Genomic DNA, 19,310 nt, shown 5'->3' with positions numbered 1-19,310 from the left:
ATCTTCCGAAATAGTGAAAGCTTTCAATAATTTCGGGTTCCTAAGTTTGACACAGGGGACCCCAATTAGTTTGATCTTATCGGTGATGTCACAGTCACGTTTTAAGTTGCATCATTTCGCGACTATAAAAACCCGAAATGGACAAAACTCGGGAGCCATTTGATTTCCAGGAAGGGAGGGAGTATAAGTTATATACGCTGTTAGGATTGAATTTGTGAGATTTCTAAGCGTTTCAAACGCATGTTCAACCCCTTACAAGCGGTATTCAGAATGGTTTGGAATAAAAGTTTTATATCTCATTTCAGCTAGCACAAATCAACTTGATCCTTCATTCTTAGATGACGAATCAATGGCGATATACTCTCTCTCGACGTAATAATAAAATATTATCTACATAATATTATGTTATAGAAAATATCAGGACATTTTATATGAAATAACATGTCCTAACTGACTGATTCATCATCGCCGAGCCGAAACTGATGAAGCTATAAAACTGAAATTCTGTCAGTAGTTTCATTTCATTATGTAAAGACTCACTAAAATTTGGTTTTTTAAAATTTGACTCCCCAAGTTAGTCCAAAGGTTATATAGGGAACAGCCGCAAACCTCAAGCTATAATTATTAAATCGGACCGGTAGTTTTATTTCATAACGTAAAAACTAGCTAAGAAAGATTTTTTTGAAATCCGACCCATAAGGGGGTTCAAAGGTAACATAGAGAAATAACGCCGAGCCGAAACTGCTGGAGCTATAATTATCACTTTTGATCGGAAATTTTATTTCCTGACGTAAAGATTAACTAAGAATGGGTTTTTAACGAAATTTGACCCCTAAGTGGGTCATAAGGGGTGGGGGGTTCCAAAGTTACATAGAAAAATCACGCCGAGGCGAAACCGCTACAAATGTTAAATTTAGTCTTCAGATCTCCAAGCGCGTCAAACGTCCATTCAACTCGTATTCATTCGATAAACTTGAGTGAAAAGTTTTTATGTTCAATTTCAGCTTCCGCAAATCAACTACGTAGTTAGTAGCAAGTTGTCAGTTTCACTTAGCCGGACAGCATAGGTGCTTCACTTCTATCATACGTACTTTTTTTATTGCATCAAGTTTGCCCTCTATTTGCACGTGTTGCTGTCAGGCGCCCAACATGAATTTCATATTCAGGGTGGGCAAAAAGTCCGTAAAAACTTTAAAAATGAATAAAATCCGGAAAAAAACGAAATAAAAAACGGTTTGCAGGGTTAGCATCGCTAGGTCACGGAAATTTTTTTAAGGTAGGAAAAAAAATAAAAAAACAGCCGATAGGTGGCGCTGGTACGAGCGACTTCGGTGTAAATATGCAAATGAGACGGTTATGAGAACTTGCGCTCCTAATCCACAAGCATTGTTGTATGTGGACCTGCTGCACTCTGCTGGATTTGTGACTCGTCTGCAATGTGTTATCCCCTGTGGTGGTGGTCATGTGAAACACATACAGCCTACTGCTGTAATAAATGATTTGGAGGCATTCTGTTCGTTATTTGCGTATCTTTTCTTTGACTTGTATACGTCAGCGCCACCTATCGGCTATTTTTTGCGTTATTTTTCCTATCTTAAAGACATTCTATGACCTAGTGATGCTAGCCCTGCAAACCGTTTTTTATTTTGGTTATTTTTTCGGTTTTTATGAATTTTTAAAGTTCCCACGGACTTTTCCCTCCCTGTATTTTTCAAATAAAGGCCTTGTATATTTTGAGTTCGTTTCGGCATTGGTGCTTCTAAACAAGTACTAAACATTCAAGTTTTACTTATGAGCTGTTTATGAAGTTTCTATAATTACCAACAGAATGGCTCAAACGTACACGTCTCCTATTGACAAGCCAAGCAAGAACGATTTTTAACCATTGAATTACGGAGGACAATACCATGTGTGGAAGAAACATATTGCTGTGCATTCTTCAACAATGATAGAAAAGTAAGTTGGCAAATAAACAATAAATGACATTTGTATACTAGTCAAATCTACATGAATTATATAAATACAGTGTGTTCCCCGAAGTTCAACATCGTATATTTTTTCAAATATTGATAACAAATTTTTCTGTCATGTAATAGCATTCAAGGCACCCCATTTTCTTAATATAACACCTCAAAACTTTTTCCTCTGGAAATTACAATGCTTGCCCATTAAAGGGTTAAATCTCTGATAAATTCGATACACATAGACTCGGGTTGTTTCCGAGATGTATTCATTGTAATGCTTGAAAACATATAATGCACTCGCTGTTTTGTAAGGTATCAGATTCATAAGATTTCGCATGGTACCGTGTGAGACCGCACAATTAAAACTGATATGGGTAGAGAAGACCGCACAATTAAAACTGATATGGGTAGAGAAACATGCCATAATAAAAGCGATTAAAGCAAAACACCCCGTTTCCTCCATCCACAAGGAGTAGTAGAGATTCTCAAGATTTGTGTGTCTCAAATAGCAATTCATTTCCTCTCCTCTACTGGAGAGAAACTGACCATGTTTAATATTTCTGTTCCTCGAGTGTTTCTGTATTGTGCGATTAATGTGCCTTTCAGACTTCCTAATTGCGAAACGCAAAGGTCTGAGAATTTTAGTACAAATACGGCTATGTGAAATTGCGTCAAAACGAAGATTCTCTACATTCTTAAATAAACAAAAAAAAAAGGAAAAACAACTCGAAGTTCATCATAATCAAAACTGACACCGATGCAGAAGTTTTTTTCTACCAATACTTGACTAATTTGCATGTTTCAAAAAGGATATATTTTATACATTTCAATAAAAGATTGTCAAGAGTATTTATATACATTCGCAAACTTTAAATGTTTTGTATATTTTACAAAAGATACAGAAGGATTTCTATCAACAATCGGATTATAAAAATCTAATCCTTATTTATTTCTGAACTTAAAAACCTAGGTTTTCAATCGTTTTAAACGATCTGCTCATGTGAACAAATTTTACAACTTCAAATACTATAAAATTGAATCTGTTTAGATTTGAAAGTATTTTTTGCCTTGGTAAGAAGGTTAGATATTTTTCAAAAAGCAAGTGTTTTGCATGAACTATAAAAGTAAGAGGGGATTGTTGTTTATTAAGAGCTAATGACTAAAAAATACTTTTAAGTACTTTTATATGCATCCCTACGCAATTTTATTCAAGAATTAAACAAATTTCTGATGATGAAAACAATTTTGAAATGCCTGATTTTGAGGCTTTCGTTAAATTAACCTAGTTGAGATTTTCTCTGTATAATTCCTAAGCTTTCGCGCCGGCACGAACATTCTGAATTTTAATAGAAAATTATTTTCACACGGCGAATATACAGAATCGTGTGAGTTCTAATTCAGAAACTGACGTATTTCAAGATTTCAAAAAAAAATTCAAAGTTTATAATAACAACTCCAACGACTCACATAAACAGGAATTTTGTCATAAGCGAAAATAGAAAATGTTTCGCAATTATGTAATACTAATGTAAAATACAATTTATCTCAAACTACTTGAGGAGATGTAGAAACAATTTGGTTTGTACTCGAGTTTCTTTTCTAGAAATCTTTGAAGCATGTCATTTCTGTTATTTTAGACAGACATCACCAGAGTACCAATGAGCATTAAACGTTTTCCATTTAAGCCTTATAAGGATTGAATTCGAAGAAGCTATTAGTCAATGGTGATGACTCACTATTTCACAGAAATAATAGTTTTCCACCCACGATTTCGTTTATTTTCGGAATTTTCATAAGCCCTTTCTGTCTTTTTGTTTTTACTTCTCTCTCATCAGTGGCATCCACTCTGATGTGCGTCAAATTTTTCTACTCTTATGGATCGCAGGTGCGACGGAACGAAATTTCTCAAAGTAAGCTAATGGAAATATTGATCTGATCTCTGTTAGCCAAACGAAAACTTGAAGGTGCCACGAAAATCTTTCTTACTTTTTTTTTCATTAGATTCATTTTAGAATGTCAAAATCAACAAAAGAAAATGTTCTTTCTAGCATTAAAATTTTAAATTAATTCTTTTTCGAAATTAGAAGATTTTATGAAGAAAAACAGATGTGTTTATAATACGTAGCATACAATTAAAAATATTTTTGGCTTTTCTAGACAAAACGAATTTCATTTTATGCATTCAATTTATATTTTCATGATACCTGACAACGTTGTAGAATAGAAAATAATTTAAATTAGTGATGACTTTTAATTTAGCAGTGTGTTCAATCGTATGATCATATTAGAGGTTTTCTTGTATGAATAGAGGAAATTCAATCGATTTCATCTCCATATTTCATCTTACATATATCTCTGGAGATGACATAGTCTCGTGGAAACTCACAGATTGGACCGTAGTATACAAAAGTAGTTTCAGCTCAAAATCTTTTGTACACATATTTTCTCTTTCCCGCAATTTATTTCTCATTAGTTCGAAATTCGTGGTGGGATTCCGGAAGCCATGTTGTCATAGAGCTAATCGATGGCAGGCTGAAAATTGCTACGAAAATCTCGAATGTATTGGAGTGGCTCGACTAAAACGATTTTTAAATACTTTTAAGCTACAGAAAGTTTGAAACTAAAGCGGTAATTGTTCGAAATTTTGAAGAATATCGACAGGATGAGCCATAACATTGTCTTACTCTGACAGTCTGATTTCTGTTCCGGAATAACCTAAGATTGTTATTTGAAACAGTCAGATACCTTATATTTTCTAAACAATGAATGCATTGCATCCAGAATTTTTAAACATATATTAACTATTTTTTGGAGCAAAAGTTATGTTCTCATAGTTTTCGAAGATTAAAAAAAATGAATTTTCTGACACATTAACAGAAAAAAATAATAATGGGAAATAGGGCAGACAAAAATTAATAGAACAAACGTAATTAATAAACCAAATGTATTTAAGTGCATCTTTTTAGCGTCTGCATAGGCAAAATAAATTCACATATTTTTATAAATTGTTTCGATATTTTATAATTTATACGTATATTTCAGGAAAAAATGCAGTTGATAAGAAAGTGTGCATGTAATGTGCACCGTAACTTTATTAAGTTACGATCCATAAATTAGGTATAAAAATCTAAATATTTAACACGTAAAGGATCCTGTCTACCACCAGTGAACGAATAAATTGGTATAGAGTACTTAACTGTAATTACACCCTTCTGAATCAAAAAGGACTTAAATACGAAAGAAATGTTTTTCTTCGAATACATTCTATTCAAAAAGTGTCTCCTATTTCAATTTCATCTAATCGCTTCAGAAATTTTCCGTGATGGACCAATCCTATCGAATATTTTCTTTTAATCGCTTTTTTTTCCTTATCACAAAATTTTATTTCTATTTTAGTTACTAAACTCTACGTGACATTTGATTTTGTATTGACTCTTTCTTCAATTTAGGTTTATCCTTCAATCAGTGGAAAACGATCTCAACTTTCGCGTGTATCTAATCATAGCATTCTCTTGCGAGAATATGATTTCTTATTGATTCTTTCATCACTAAATATAATCTTGGTGTTCTTCATCTTCTATCCTGAGGCTATGTTGGTGTTTGTCACCACAGAACCTATCTTCCATCGTTTTCTTGGGCTCGCCTCATCATCTCTCTCCTCTCAGAAATCCTATTTATTATTTAGTGTGACGACAAAGTTCTGTGATAATCGTTAGGTACGACAATACCACTGTAGTCTTTTTTCCTGTGATACCTAGTAAGACTTTTTTTTTCAGAATTCATTTTTCTTTGCATGTTGTCTTTCTTTGCACAAATAAATATTAATTCATTTATATTTTCCAATTTGCATTTCTATGTAGCTTCACTTCAATAATTTACTTCGACCGACAACAGTTATTTCTATATTATATTGTCATATATAGGTTGTCATATATTTCAAAAATACAGCAACCCAATTAAAAATGCAATTTTTAATTGGGTTGCTGTATTTTTGAAATATATGACAACCATATTTTTATGGGCATCTTTTTATCAGCCACCTCGTTGGGCATTTTGTCTGTTGTGGCGTTGTATTTGTATTTGTATTTGTAAATGCTAACAACTATATAGTTGTGTTTTTTTTTTCTTTCTGCAAAAAGGTCTCTTCGCGTTACCTTGAAATGATCCTTCCATTTAGCTTAGTTCATCCTGGATTGGAGTATGCCGTGAGGTTTTGGAGACCATACTTACAAAGGGACGTTGACTTAGTCGACGGGGTGCAGAGAAGAGTAACGCGTGATTTTGATGGCACACGGGGCTTAAGCTATGCAAACACCAAACATTGCTCCCCGCTCTGTCCCTTGTGGGATATAAGCAGGTTACCTTGCGGATGGGCCATGCTGGAAAGGGCTTGAAGAGAGATTTGATTTCTTGAATATGTTTACATTGGAAAAGCGCAGATGTCGAGGGGATATGATCGAAGGGTTTAAAATTTTCAACGGGATGAATAAAATGGGCCATGAGTTACAAATAATCAACTGCTTCACCAAGGGAATACAAGTATCGATTAGTAAGGGACAATTCTATGTTGTGGTGTCGCAGGGAGTTTTTCTCCAACAGGGTTGTGAATAAATGGAACAGCTTACCTCATGGGGTCGTGAATTCTGACACATTTAAAAAGAAATACTATAAAAATATTGGGATAAAATCGAGAAGCTAACCATAATTTTTTATGGGCAGTATATTTATATTTTATTATAACTATTGGTATTTTATTGCTCTTATTTTAGGTTGTTGTATTTTTGATATAGTTTAGGTATATATTCGACATCCATATTTTTTGTGGGAATTTTTTTTCAGACATTTCGATGGGCATTTTGTCTGTTGTAGCCTTTGTATTTGTATTCAATCTCTCTTCATTTATTCCCATGCAAGTTTACTTGGTCTTACAGTACTTATATATATGTGTGTGTGTATAAATAACTTCCCATCACAACCTTCCCTTCAGAGGATGCATAAAATTTTAATAAAGTTGAAATTGAAATTTAATTAACACATAATACAGAAATATACAATAACAGACAAATACAGAACACAGATACACAAACAGTTATTGTATTCCGATATTAACCCGAGGAATCGTACGATCCGTCCAGGGTTCATTAGTGCAAAACACATTTACTTGGCCACAGACCAACTAGGTTGAACAGCACTCTTAACTTAGGTACAAAAAAATTAATATTCACTATGTTTGCATCATTGATGAAATTGATGTCAAATTGATTACAAATTAATATTTGTAATCGTAAATTTTCCATGCTCATTTGAAATTCAAACTTGATCAGATTTTAAGACACAAAGTTATCTTGTAGTTATAGACCGGAGCTGTATTTGATCCCGGCGATCCTTGCAGGTGAAGTACAAAGGAATTGAACAAAGCATTCAATTCCAAGTTTCACACACCGGGAAAGCATCATGATAAGGAAGTATATTAATAAACCATACATATATAGGCAAATCAATGCTCTTAGCGACAATAAGGGTTGCACATGAGGTCTCTATATTTTCCCACACGTTTCAGCATGTTTCTTATGACCTAATATAACATTCTGGTGTTATATAATCAGACGGCAACAGCAGTTTCATTTTGAGCTGTTTTATGGGACGCAAATTGGTTTTTTTTTCCGGTCTGTTTTAAATATCTCCACAAAATGCAGTTTTTACTGGTGAGATCTGCTGATCTTATTGCCTACAGTTTTTTGGAGATAATTTTGCCACCAAAAAACAGTCTTTCCGTATCACCATTGTGGAATTTGTGGTGTAATAAATCACGCAGTCTCGCTCAATCAACAGTCCTGTGCCCCCTTAAACCATCTCAGTCACGTTCATCTTATCAAGTAAGGCTATGAACTCCCTCGCTGTATTTTTGTGAACCTATGTCGTTAAATTTGTGCTAATTACCATCACTAAAAATGATTTCAGTTTGATATTCATCAACGTGTGGAATGCGGTACAATTTCAAATTGAACACTGTAATAGTCGCAATTGTAAATAGATAAACTCGTATTTTTCACGAGTGTCTAAGATCTGTAAATAACATCAACACAAAACTTAGAAGCTTACCAGCATACCAGCAGGAAAGGTTTCGAATTCTCTAGAGAAGCATTTACCCATGCCTATCCTACAACTATTTCAATAAATATATTTCATCTGCTATCGTGACAGATTCCCTGATTGAGGTTGTTCTCAGAGTTTCTATTCCATGCTATATTACATGTCTAAACCAATAATAAAAATCCAATTGATAACTTCCCTTGCTCAATTTGATCTGTTATCTAGCTTGAAAATATGATCATCGTTAACATTCAATCTTTATCAGATTTTCTGAATTAGATCTTCAGTTAGTTTCCACGTAATCTCTTTGTCACTTACATATCGAATTCTGGCATACTAATTTTTCTATATTTGGTACGTGATAGTTCTTGATTACACTCGTTTGGAATGCTGCAAGTGCGTTACATATATACTACGAGAAACACAACTCCACTTTCTTTATTTCACTCACAGTATTGTGACGAAACAAAGAAAGCAGAGTTGTGACTGTTGTGGTGTATAGGTAGCGGATTATCTGGATTACAAGAGGTCCGGAGTTCGATTCCCAGTGAAGACAACAAACTTCTTTGCGAGTTCACCTCCGCATAACAATGTTATTATATTTATTTGTTATGTTATTATATTTATTTGTTGTCATGTTATTATATTTATTTGTTGTCATGTTATTATATTTATTTGTTGTCATGTTATTATATTTATTTGTTGTCATGTTATTATATTTATTTGTTGTCATGTTATTATATTTATTTGTTGTTATATTATATTTATTTGTTGTTATGTTATTGTATTTATTTGTTACACATTAATTGTTATATTTATTTGTTACACATTAATTGTTATATTTCTATCACATTTCTTTTTATACTCTCTACAATTTTTTATCGTAATCGATACGGTGAAATTCAACACACTTGATCTACTTCTGTACCAAGAGGAGATTTCACGCGTGAGCTTCAAATTTGGTTAGTGATAGCATGTGGGCTAATCTCCACGTTCACCGGTATTTAATTGGAAATATGTCAGCACACCCCGTGAAGGTGGAATGATTAAAAGCAAAATTACATCTAATCATCAATACATCGGTGTTTTTTTGTGAAATTATATCAAGAATTCAACATAAAAATTCACTTTACCACTCAGTCTTCTGTCGGGATCTGATCACTCTTGTCCTTGGTTCAAATAACATGCTCATGCATACTCATTGAACATCCAGTTTTATTTTCGATCAAATAAAATTTTCTTGCCTTCTAGTAATAATACATGCAAAACATCTTCCAGATACGACAATTCAAAAAAATAATCGAAAAATGTGATGTCTCAGAGCAAATGTTAGGACAGATAATTTCAATAGCTTCGTTGATGCATTTTATTTCAGAGACACTTCCAAACTTATTTTTCAACCTTTAACAGGACTTAAAGCTGTAGACACATGATCGCATGGCTCCCATAACATCTAGTCAAACACAAAAACCACTTAAGTTATAAAAAGGGTTTTTTTATTATTGAGTAAATATTGAGAAGAATTTAGGAAAGAGACTCGGAAGCAATCATATCTTTTTGCGTATTATCAAAATAAAAAGTAGGATCCATGTTTTTTTATTTCTGAAAATAACTCCAAAACATTTCTGATAAGCAGACGTGACTTCATCTTGTTTTATTCTAGACATGTTTTCGTGTTTCTAAAAATTTCTCACGAAACGAATTTTGTGTTTTTTTTATAGCAAGACTTCATATTTTTATGAAAAGTCATGAAGTAATTTTAAATTCGGTTGCGTAAACAAAATTGGTTAACGATAGCCATCCAGTTTTAGGGTCAGCATTTATATGAGTGATTTTACGAGGTACAATCGAAATACGAAAAGTATTTCTTGGACTACTTCCTAAATATCATGGTTTATATCTTTAATGTTCTTCTCTATTTAAAAATTATCATTATAATATATGAGTTGTTTCGGAAATTAGACTTCCATATGACGGTAATGCAAGTTGTATTGTGTTTAAATTACTAAAGAAAATCCAAGGTTCAGTATAGAATTAGTATCAAATTTGAGTCATAAGAAATTTAAATTTTAAAATGTGAATATATTGCAGTTTTGTTTCTAACAACCGATCACAGCCCCAACGTATCGCAAAAGGTGATTTTATATGGTTTAGGGCTGGGTCAGAAAATAAATGTTTATGCCGAATTTATAAAAGATGTTTCAACATTTTGCCTTAAACTTGATATTGAATTTACTTATTTTTCAAATTTCAATATTATTGTATGTTACTAAGAAAGACGGGGTTTTTTTAATCAATTATAGCAAAACATGGGGAAAAATGTTCATTGACAATTTACGCCATAGTCTACGACTGTCCTTTCAGGGAATCAATAATAATGCTCTATAACTTTCTATTGTCCTCGATAACCTGATTCAGGATTACGAATAGTGTACTGTTACTCATCACAATAGCTCCTGATCAGTTAATACGCACAATGCAATCGATCTGATTTCAATACAGCTTCCAACACGAATTTTGATACCATTTGCTCCGTTGCAAAGGATATGACACAACTAGATAATTTTAATTAAATTTCCGCTTATATCGCTGGCACCAATAGCAAAGAAGCAACGCGAAAAACCGTCATCTGCGAAATATTTGGCTAAAGCAATATACTCCCTTCCCTCACTTGGCCTAAATGATAATTGAATGTGTTGCGCAAAGTTTCGTCGAGATTATGGAACACATAAAAAAATCTCATCTACTCTGAATGATTTCCTAAGGGATGACGAAAAGATTGCATTAGACCTATCACTTTGTATGTCTCAATAATGCAAGTTTTATAAATACAGTATGTCGTCAAGGTTTCACCAGTCTCCTGCCAGCCAATATATGCTAGATATTTCTTTCTTTAGTAACTTTTCTGATAATGGGACTTGCAGCCATAAAAAAAGAAAAACAACTTTTGGAGAAAGGAAGAAAACTTTTTGTGTGTTATGTCCTTTTCCACATTTCCTATGTTGTATGTTTTCCATGTTAGCATTGGTCCCGAAATTGATTTGAGGAACTCGAATTTCACCAGATAATTATTTCAAACATATTATTTTTCTTTCTCTTGATATTTTACCTTTCTTTCTTATTCTTCTTCCCTTTGAATGAGGAGTTCTATCACCCAAAACTAATTTAAAAGTTAAAATGAATTTTTTTTTTTTAATCTTGAAAATTTGACTTAACGGAAAAAAAACGAACTTGTGTGTGTGAAAAACGTAAAAAAAGATAATTTAATATATTTATTTTTCATTTTTTCCAGAAAAATTTAAACCATTCAAAGCTGTTAACCACATTTTCTCCATCAATCCGAGTTAACCCGTTTTAGCAGAGTTCACGCAAGTTCACAATGTATGTTATCAGTGGCATATGGCTGAAAATATTTTTTGTTGCCGAGGGGATGAACGATTTCACTACTAATCGACCGACAGTGGTGTAAACCTGTTGAAAGAGGATAAAATCCTCCACCATTGACTACAATTTTCTTCTTTTGTGCATGTTATTCTACATTTCAATTACTGTGGGATATTGTTATTTTGTTCTAGGAACGGATGCTCTACAAGATATACAGCAGAAAATTTTGAATATGCAGTATATAAGAAAGCAACACGCTTCTTTTCCTAGAACAGCAGTATTTTCCTGATTTCTTTCCCATTTTTAATCAACTCGAATTTACAAATAACATTCTAAAGCTGAAACTGGTGAATTGCCCAACAAGTTGGCTGGAAAGAAAAATAAATGAAGAAAAGGCTATGAAATAAATTAATAAAAGAAATAACATTCAAGAAAGAAATGCCCATAACAATATGGTTGTCATAGCCTTTAGGCTATTCCTGATCCTTTAAAAGAATTCTAATAGCTTTTAGGCTATTTTTATTATTCCTAACTTTAACTTTTATTATTCATACGTTACGAATAATTCATAAAAATAAACTAAAATGAGTTGAAGGGATAATTCACTATACTAGGGAAACAACGTCGGTTAACCCAAAATAAGAGAACAACAGTTAGACGTTTTTCGGAACTGCATGAAGTTCCTTCTTCAGTAGCCAAGAAAAATTTAAAGTTAGCGTAAAGGCAAATACTCCATAAAGCGAGAGTTATTCGCTGTTGAAGACAAAGAGTCAAAATGAAGTCGAAATGCCAACACCAAACCTCGCCATTCTCAATCAAGTAGGACTGCCATCATGGTGGTTAAGAAATTATGTGATAACCCCGACCTAACCATTTTCATTTCATTTCATACCGTGCACCGCCCAGGCTCTATCGACCATTTAAAATTACTCCCTGACCTAACCTTTCTTTCTTTCTTTCAAACCGAGCACAATTCAGGTCTGTCACCATCTATGGGCAATTTACTACCTAGTGAGCTGTGCCGGAAGTGTAACTGTGCGGGTGTACCTAACGGTCTTCAGTGCGTATGTAGCGTTATGTTTGATTTTTCAGTGCTGCCATCTATCTGCTATGAAAGCAATAGCAGTCGATCGCGACTACCGCAACTCCCTGATAGACAATCTACACAGCAAATTAATCAGAAATACTTCCGCAACCAAACCTAATCCCGAATACAAAAACTTGATCATTTTGCCTTTTTCTTACCAAAAACCACACACACACACACAGCCAACGTATTGCACAAATCCTCCGTAAATATAATTTTTCCGTGATCTTCACCCCCATCAATTAAATCAGCTTCTCTAAACTAGAAGATCCCATCGACCGACTCAACAACTAGGGCGTAGATGCCCTAGTTGTCCGATCCCCGGATTATCATATATATAGGTCAAACTAAACGTGTCCTTAACTACCGTTTAAACGAGCATAGAAGATACGTAACCAACCAAGACTTTAATCGCTCATCCATAGCCCAACATTGCTGCTCCTTTGACCATAAACTGAACTTTTCATCAGCCAAAAGTATTCAAAAACGCCCTCACCGTTTGACTTGGAGTTCTATGAATCATTACACATCTACAAAAACTCAAACCAACTCGTCAACGACGTAATTAGCACACCACCCTTCTCAAAAATCTGGCAACAGTTTCTAGAATAATTTTTTCTCCATCAGCATCACTATCACGTTCTCATCTGTGATTTGCTCCACCATTTTTCTTAATTCCAGTTAGCATAACATGTAGCTTGCCATTCAATCAGATTTCATCAAAACTGCAGTGCGAAGTACTAGAAGCTCGATCTCGTTTTTTCCGGAAATCTCTCAATTGGTCAACCAAATTTTTTACAAATTGCGGAATCACTGTCACTTTTACATTCACTATCTATTACCCTGATTTTTCACCTTCTTACACCTCTTACTTCATCGCTATGTTCATCACTGCTTTCCTCATTTCTATCGTCAAGTAGTCTATACATAGACGTAATTTCGTTCTTCATCAACGAAAAATCCAACTCATCTTCACTTGAACTGATTCATCGTATTCCATGCTTATTGGGCTCCGTAACATTGAAAATAATATTCCTATTGCCACACGACTGTCGAGTTCGAACTAACGCGAAAATTCATATATAACAATAAATCTAAAAAATATATTTAAGATTAAAGATTAGAAGTTGTTTTATACGCATATATTGTTGAACACACTCGTGAAGCGGTATTGCCCAAACCAAACCTAAATAAACATCGTTACCGCTCGAATTATCGCGTCAAACCGAGTAGTGATCGAGAGTCACCTCTCGAGTTACCGCATCAAATCAAGTGGTGACCGAGAGTCACCTCTCGAGCGCAAAGGGTTAATTGCATTTTGTTACTCCTCATTTAAATGTCTCACATTATTTTCCCAAAATTAATTCTACCAGAAATAGAAATATTCAGGTTCTTTGTTTCTTTGATTTATAGGGCATAATTTTAGTTCTTTAAGGCATTTTCAGTTTTTTTAGGACATAAATGCATTTTTTATGGAGCATATTTTGTCAGTTTTTCGGTCATAAAAATTCTAACTCTAATAGTAATAAGAAATTTCTACACGATTTCAAAAAATATTTATGAAGTTTAAAATTCATGTGAAATTAATTTGTTATTTTGAATTATGCTCATTAAACAGAAATTGAATGTGAAATGGAAACTACACTTTTACAATTGTAGTATAAAAATCAACGCACCTTTTAATATAAAACCACGTGCACTTACCTATGAAACCGAAGTTTATTTTCATTCCCTTTAATTTTCCCCATTGGTTGGTGCAATTATAGGCAGAACACGATATCACCATTTGTATATGTGCAGATGGACAAGTATACTAATAAAATAATATGAAAACAATTGAAAGAAATTAAAGAGACTGCGCTAAAAAATACTGAAGATGGAAGTTTCCCTATAATTTAAATGCTGAAGTACTACACATACGGAATGCAATGTTTTGCCCTCTTCGCTTCGACACGCCCACTTTTGCATTTCTCCGCGTCTGCTCACACACTTCCTTGTTATTGTATAGGGAGTCTTCACTCCAGTTTCGCTATAGCTCAGTGGTTGCCAGTCATTTCTCAACTGCCATGCTGGTAGTCCTACTTGATTGAGAATGGCGAGGCTTGATATTTTGACTTTATTTCGACTCCGTCTTGAACAGCAGGTAACTCCCGCTATATGGAGTATTTGCCTTTTCGCTATCTTTCAATTTTTCTTGGCTACTGAAGAAGAAGCTTAATACAGTTCCGAAACGCGTCTAGCTGCCGTTCTCTTCTTATTTTGGGTTAACCGACGTTGTTTCCCTAGTATATTGTCTCACCCAAAAGGTAATTTATTTCTATTTTTGACGTCAACGGATAATACATACATAAATGCCCATAAAAGTATGACGGTCAGTCACTTAAGTATGATTAGCTGCTCGATTATTCCCACCAAGCTTATCGTATTTTCTTCCAAAGGTGTCTATCGGGGGTGTACTCACGGTAACAGAATACTATTCCATAGATTTACATCCCTGTTAGGAAATGAATCTCGTAACACCACCCAAATTCTTAGAAATTATTGAAAATCCTAAGTACTTCAATCATATGTCCTGGTGCCTATGTTCTTTTGAAGAAAACATGTTCAAAGAATTAAGTCTCTCTCTTCATAGCTCACGTCCTGCAACTTACATTGATCGATCTTTTAAATTGAGGTTTCGTTTTCACTCAAAGAATTCAGTTAAATCATGAGGGGTTTTTTTTCTACACAATATCATGCTATCGTTACTTTCCATCGAAGAGGGATGTTATGCTTGTATGACTTCAGGATACCAACTGAATTACATTTTGAATCAACTGGAGTTTTTGGAATTTCAATGTTAAAAAACAACTTCCACAATGCTATTTTTTCAACAACAAAAAACAAGACATTCTTTAGCGCTCCAAGACTTTGCGAAAGAATTTTCTTCGCTTTTCCGAAGGATAACATGTGGACACATAACACGCGTACTAAGCATGCCAAATAAAATCCTACCATCTAGGTTTCAGCCCAAAAAAGCCATGTAAAAGTAACCGAGGGTCTTTACTGATCGAATTTCTTGAGTCCTGTAGGACGACCCAACAGAAAATAAATTCCATGAATTCTTTATCGAAAAAAAAAATAAAATTGGAGGAGGCGAATGCATAGGCAAAATTACACGACGAATAGACATGGTACGGTTATCTCCATCAAACTTCTGTATAAGCCATTCCGAATTTATTATCTTGTTTACGAAAGAAGAGGCATTCGAAGGGAAACAAAGCGAAAATTCCACTAGAAAAATGTCGTCGGGACAGGAAAAATCGCAAATTTATACCCATGTAAACTGAATGGAAGCATAATATAATATAAAAGGAAAAGAGTTAACCTCTACGGTTTATTTTTTGCGCTTTGTTTTGATGTTTCTTCATATCGACGTGAAGTTTCCTCTTGGGCTTCATGTTTCTCTATAGGAATGCAACAATTTAATAATTTCACGCTTTAAAAAAACTTGGAGGAAGAGAGAAATATAATACTATCTTTTCAATACTCTTTTGCTTTGAATGTAAACGATACGTCAAGTGTATAGGAGCAAAGTTGATTGTAAATGACAAATACACAGCATAGAGTTTTTCCTACTACCATACCATAAAGCTTACACGTTGCAGTAATTTTTTTTACCCACTTAAAGTGGCAAAGCGGAACTCTAAATGGCTTTTTTCCTGACATTTATTCACGTTAACACTGAAAATGCTCAACACAATGGGGGTTCATTTATTCGAATTCTCATGGATCGCAATCACGTATGAATACGTATAAGAACAGAGTGTGAAATTCTAACAAAAAAACATTTTGTTTAAAATTTCGAAGTAAAATATCATTTTTATCAATACAATTCAATTCTGTAACTTCTACTAATGTTATTTTCAAATATTGAATACAGGGTTTGTATTTCTTTGGAGACATTTCTTTTAAACGAGATCTCTGGAATGTTTATGGCTGAAGCAGACTTCAATACATTTAATCATGATCAAAAATTTAAATAAATCTTATCAGTGGAGTGGAATTCTTCAACCAAATTCCTAAACTAATGGAAAAAAATTAATTTAATTTTAATATTTGGTTTGCATGTTTCGGTTTTGCGTAATCCCGTTTGGTCAATATTGACAGATGAAATATATGCCGGAGAGTGTACTTATACTTTTGTCGTATTTGAAAATAAACAAGGTACATTCGAAACAAATTTTATTAAATTTCATATATTTCACATTTTTTTTTCCGTGTATGTCATTTTATTAATAGTACATGCATACAACGACGCAGTTGCGCAGTTTTTCATCACGAGCAACCCAAAGTTTTTTCTAACCAATATCAATATTTAAACACGCCAGGAATTATTAAAATTTTGCTTCGCTTTTTTCCCCCATCTTTCCAACTCTCAATAATAATATATTAATATCTTAATCATACGTTACGGAGTCAAATTTCCTGTATTGAAGAAATAAAAAAGTGTAAAGGTACGAGTATAAAAACATAGTTCACTCTAAATATTTATTCACAGCCTCAGGTAATAAGATTTTGCAAGAGACATTTTCTACGGTTTTTTATTGTTTAGTTCGATTTAAATATTGCTAACGATACAATAAAATAAAATTTAAAAAAATAATAATCTTTCAAAAATGAAACTCACGTTGTAATTAATACTCAAAAGTGTCTCGCCTAAAGAAACAACAAATATACCGCATTTGTACTCAACTTTTCTCTGGTCTCTTTTTCCACATGAAAATGCAGTCTGGCGTGGATACATCTGTGTTTTTAGCTTTAGATTTCCATAAACACTATTTTGTTGGGACTTCAATGAAATACCACAGCACTCGAAAAATATTTTTCTTAGAAGGCGAGTTGTTTCCTTCGAAAAATGCTTTTTTTAAAAATAGTAATTATTACTTGAACTAACTTCCCTTCAGGCAAAATGGGACTGTCAGAGTTTTGAGTTTACATGTTTTTATGTATGTAACTGTTATTTATTGTTAATACGTTCTTCGAATTATTTACATTTTATTGCTTTTAAGGGCATTTGTCTCACTTTTTTCCCCAAAATGAAATTCGTGTACCTGTGTCCAAAACTTTTAGGACGAGGTTTAGGGACGTGGGAAAGAGAAAGAAAAAGTTACTTTTTTTTGTCAGATGAATTAGAATTCAGTTTACAGCGATTTTCATTGTAACATAATTTTGTGAGGACCTATAAAAAACACGTTACATTTCTCAACATCACAGAACGAGATCAAAATCTGACCGGTAGTATTTTAGTCTGGGTACATATAATACTGTATTTAACGGTAGTATTTTAGTCTGGGTACATATAATACTGTATTTAACGGTAGTATTTTAGTCTGGGTACATATAATACTGTATTTAACGGTAGTATTTTAGTCTGGGTACATATAATACTGTATTTAACGGTAGTATTTTAGTCTGGGTACATATAATACTGTATTTAACGGTAGTATTTTAGTCTGGGTACATATAATACTGTATTTAACGGTAGTATTTTAGTCTGGGTACATATAATACTGTATTTAACGGTAGTATTTTAGTCTGGGTACATATAATACTGTATTTAACGGTAGTATTTTAGTCTGGGTACATATAATACTGTATTTAACGGTAGTATTTTAGTCTGGGTACATATAATACTGTATTTAACGGTAGTATTTTAGTCTGGGTACATATAATACTGTATTTAACGGTAGTATTTTAGTCTGGGTACATATAATACTGTATTTAACGGTAGTATTTTAGTCTGGGTACATATAATACTGTATTTATGAAAATACAGCCCTCCATATTTTCAGAGAAAGTTCTTTTGATACCACAAGACACTAAGATGAGGTTCTCGGACCTCGCATTCACCTCTTCCAAAGTGGAACAAATGCACGGTTCTTTTAATGGGCATTGACATGAAGCCACGTCATTTTCTGCTTATCGAGTAATATATCTTGAATGCAAAGATATTTATTTTCATGTAATGGCTAGAAATAGTTCTGGACTTGAAACTGTATAGGCAGGCTGGGTTTCATTTACATCGCCCCGAATCAGGACGAGCAACGAGCACACTGATTGTAGTACGATAGAATTTTTTTACTCACTTTTCAGTTTATCTATTTTTCTTTCATCGTATTGCCTCCACCAGAGTAAAAACTTCAACAATACAACTTTTTTTACTTTTTTGCGTAAGTTTGCGATAAATCGTTTTCTTTCTGTATTTCTTGATTGTTCAGCGTTCAGATCAACTAACTTATATCAAATTTCTATACATTTTGATTTCTACTTCATACAATATTGAAATAAATAGCTGTTATTCTTATTCTTTGGACACGCTGCACCAAGGAAATACTTTTTTTTATATTATTATTTTAACAACACAACACAGACACCGTACCATGAAATATAAAATACAAATACAAATTAAAGACAGCACAACAAAACAATACATACACTATGCAGCTCTTAGGGACCCACTTGGTCCGTCCTAGAGCGTAAAAAAATTTCTGTATATAATAAACTCACGCTCTTGATTTATTTCAGTTTTTTTTAAAAGGCATTTCAAATTTTGCCTTGGTTACTATTTATATTTTTGATAAACATTTCAAAATTCGTTATAGAATTTGAAAACATAAAAATTTCTTTCTTGAAAAATTTCTTTCTTGAAATTTTTATTCCAAGGTCATCATTTTTTTCCGAATTTGTTACAAATGGTTGGTCCTAGGTAATTTATACTTTTTTGAACTACGTATTTATTT

The 19,310-nt window shown here is 33.4% G+C and overlaps 1 protein-coding gene across 5 annotated transcripts in view; it reads left to right on the top strand.

Annotated features, from left to right (window-relative positions):
* LOC149085219 (orexin/Hypocretin receptor type 1) overlaps positions 1-19,310 on the top strand; it is a 62,397-nt gene that overhangs the window by 27,905 nt on the left and 15,182 nt on the right. For 2 of the 5 annotated variants that reach the window (XM_089233092.1, XM_089233091.1), the window contains exon 1: positions 1,936-1,956. The exons of the other annotated variants lie outside the window; for them this stretch is intronic. The gene's annotated coding sequence lies outside the window, so the exon portion shown is untranslated. Of the gene's footprint in view, positions 1-1,935; positions 1,957-19,310 lie in introns of those variants that run through there. 5 annotated transcript variants of the gene reach the window in all.

The sequence above is a fragment of the Pholcus phalangioides genome, unplaced genomic scaffold, assembly GCF_987345545.1.
Source record: "Pholcus phalangioides strain wild (caught in Gottingen) unplaced genomic scaffold, Ppha-v1.0 ptg000007l_1, whole genome shotgun sequence".
In the NCBI taxonomy this organism is placed as follows: Eukaryota; Metazoa; Arthropoda; class Arachnida; order Araneae; family Pholcidae; genus Pholcus; species Pholcus phalangioides.
Note: the sequence above shows the minus strand (reverse complement) of the source record. Positions and strands in the feature narration are given on the sequence as shown.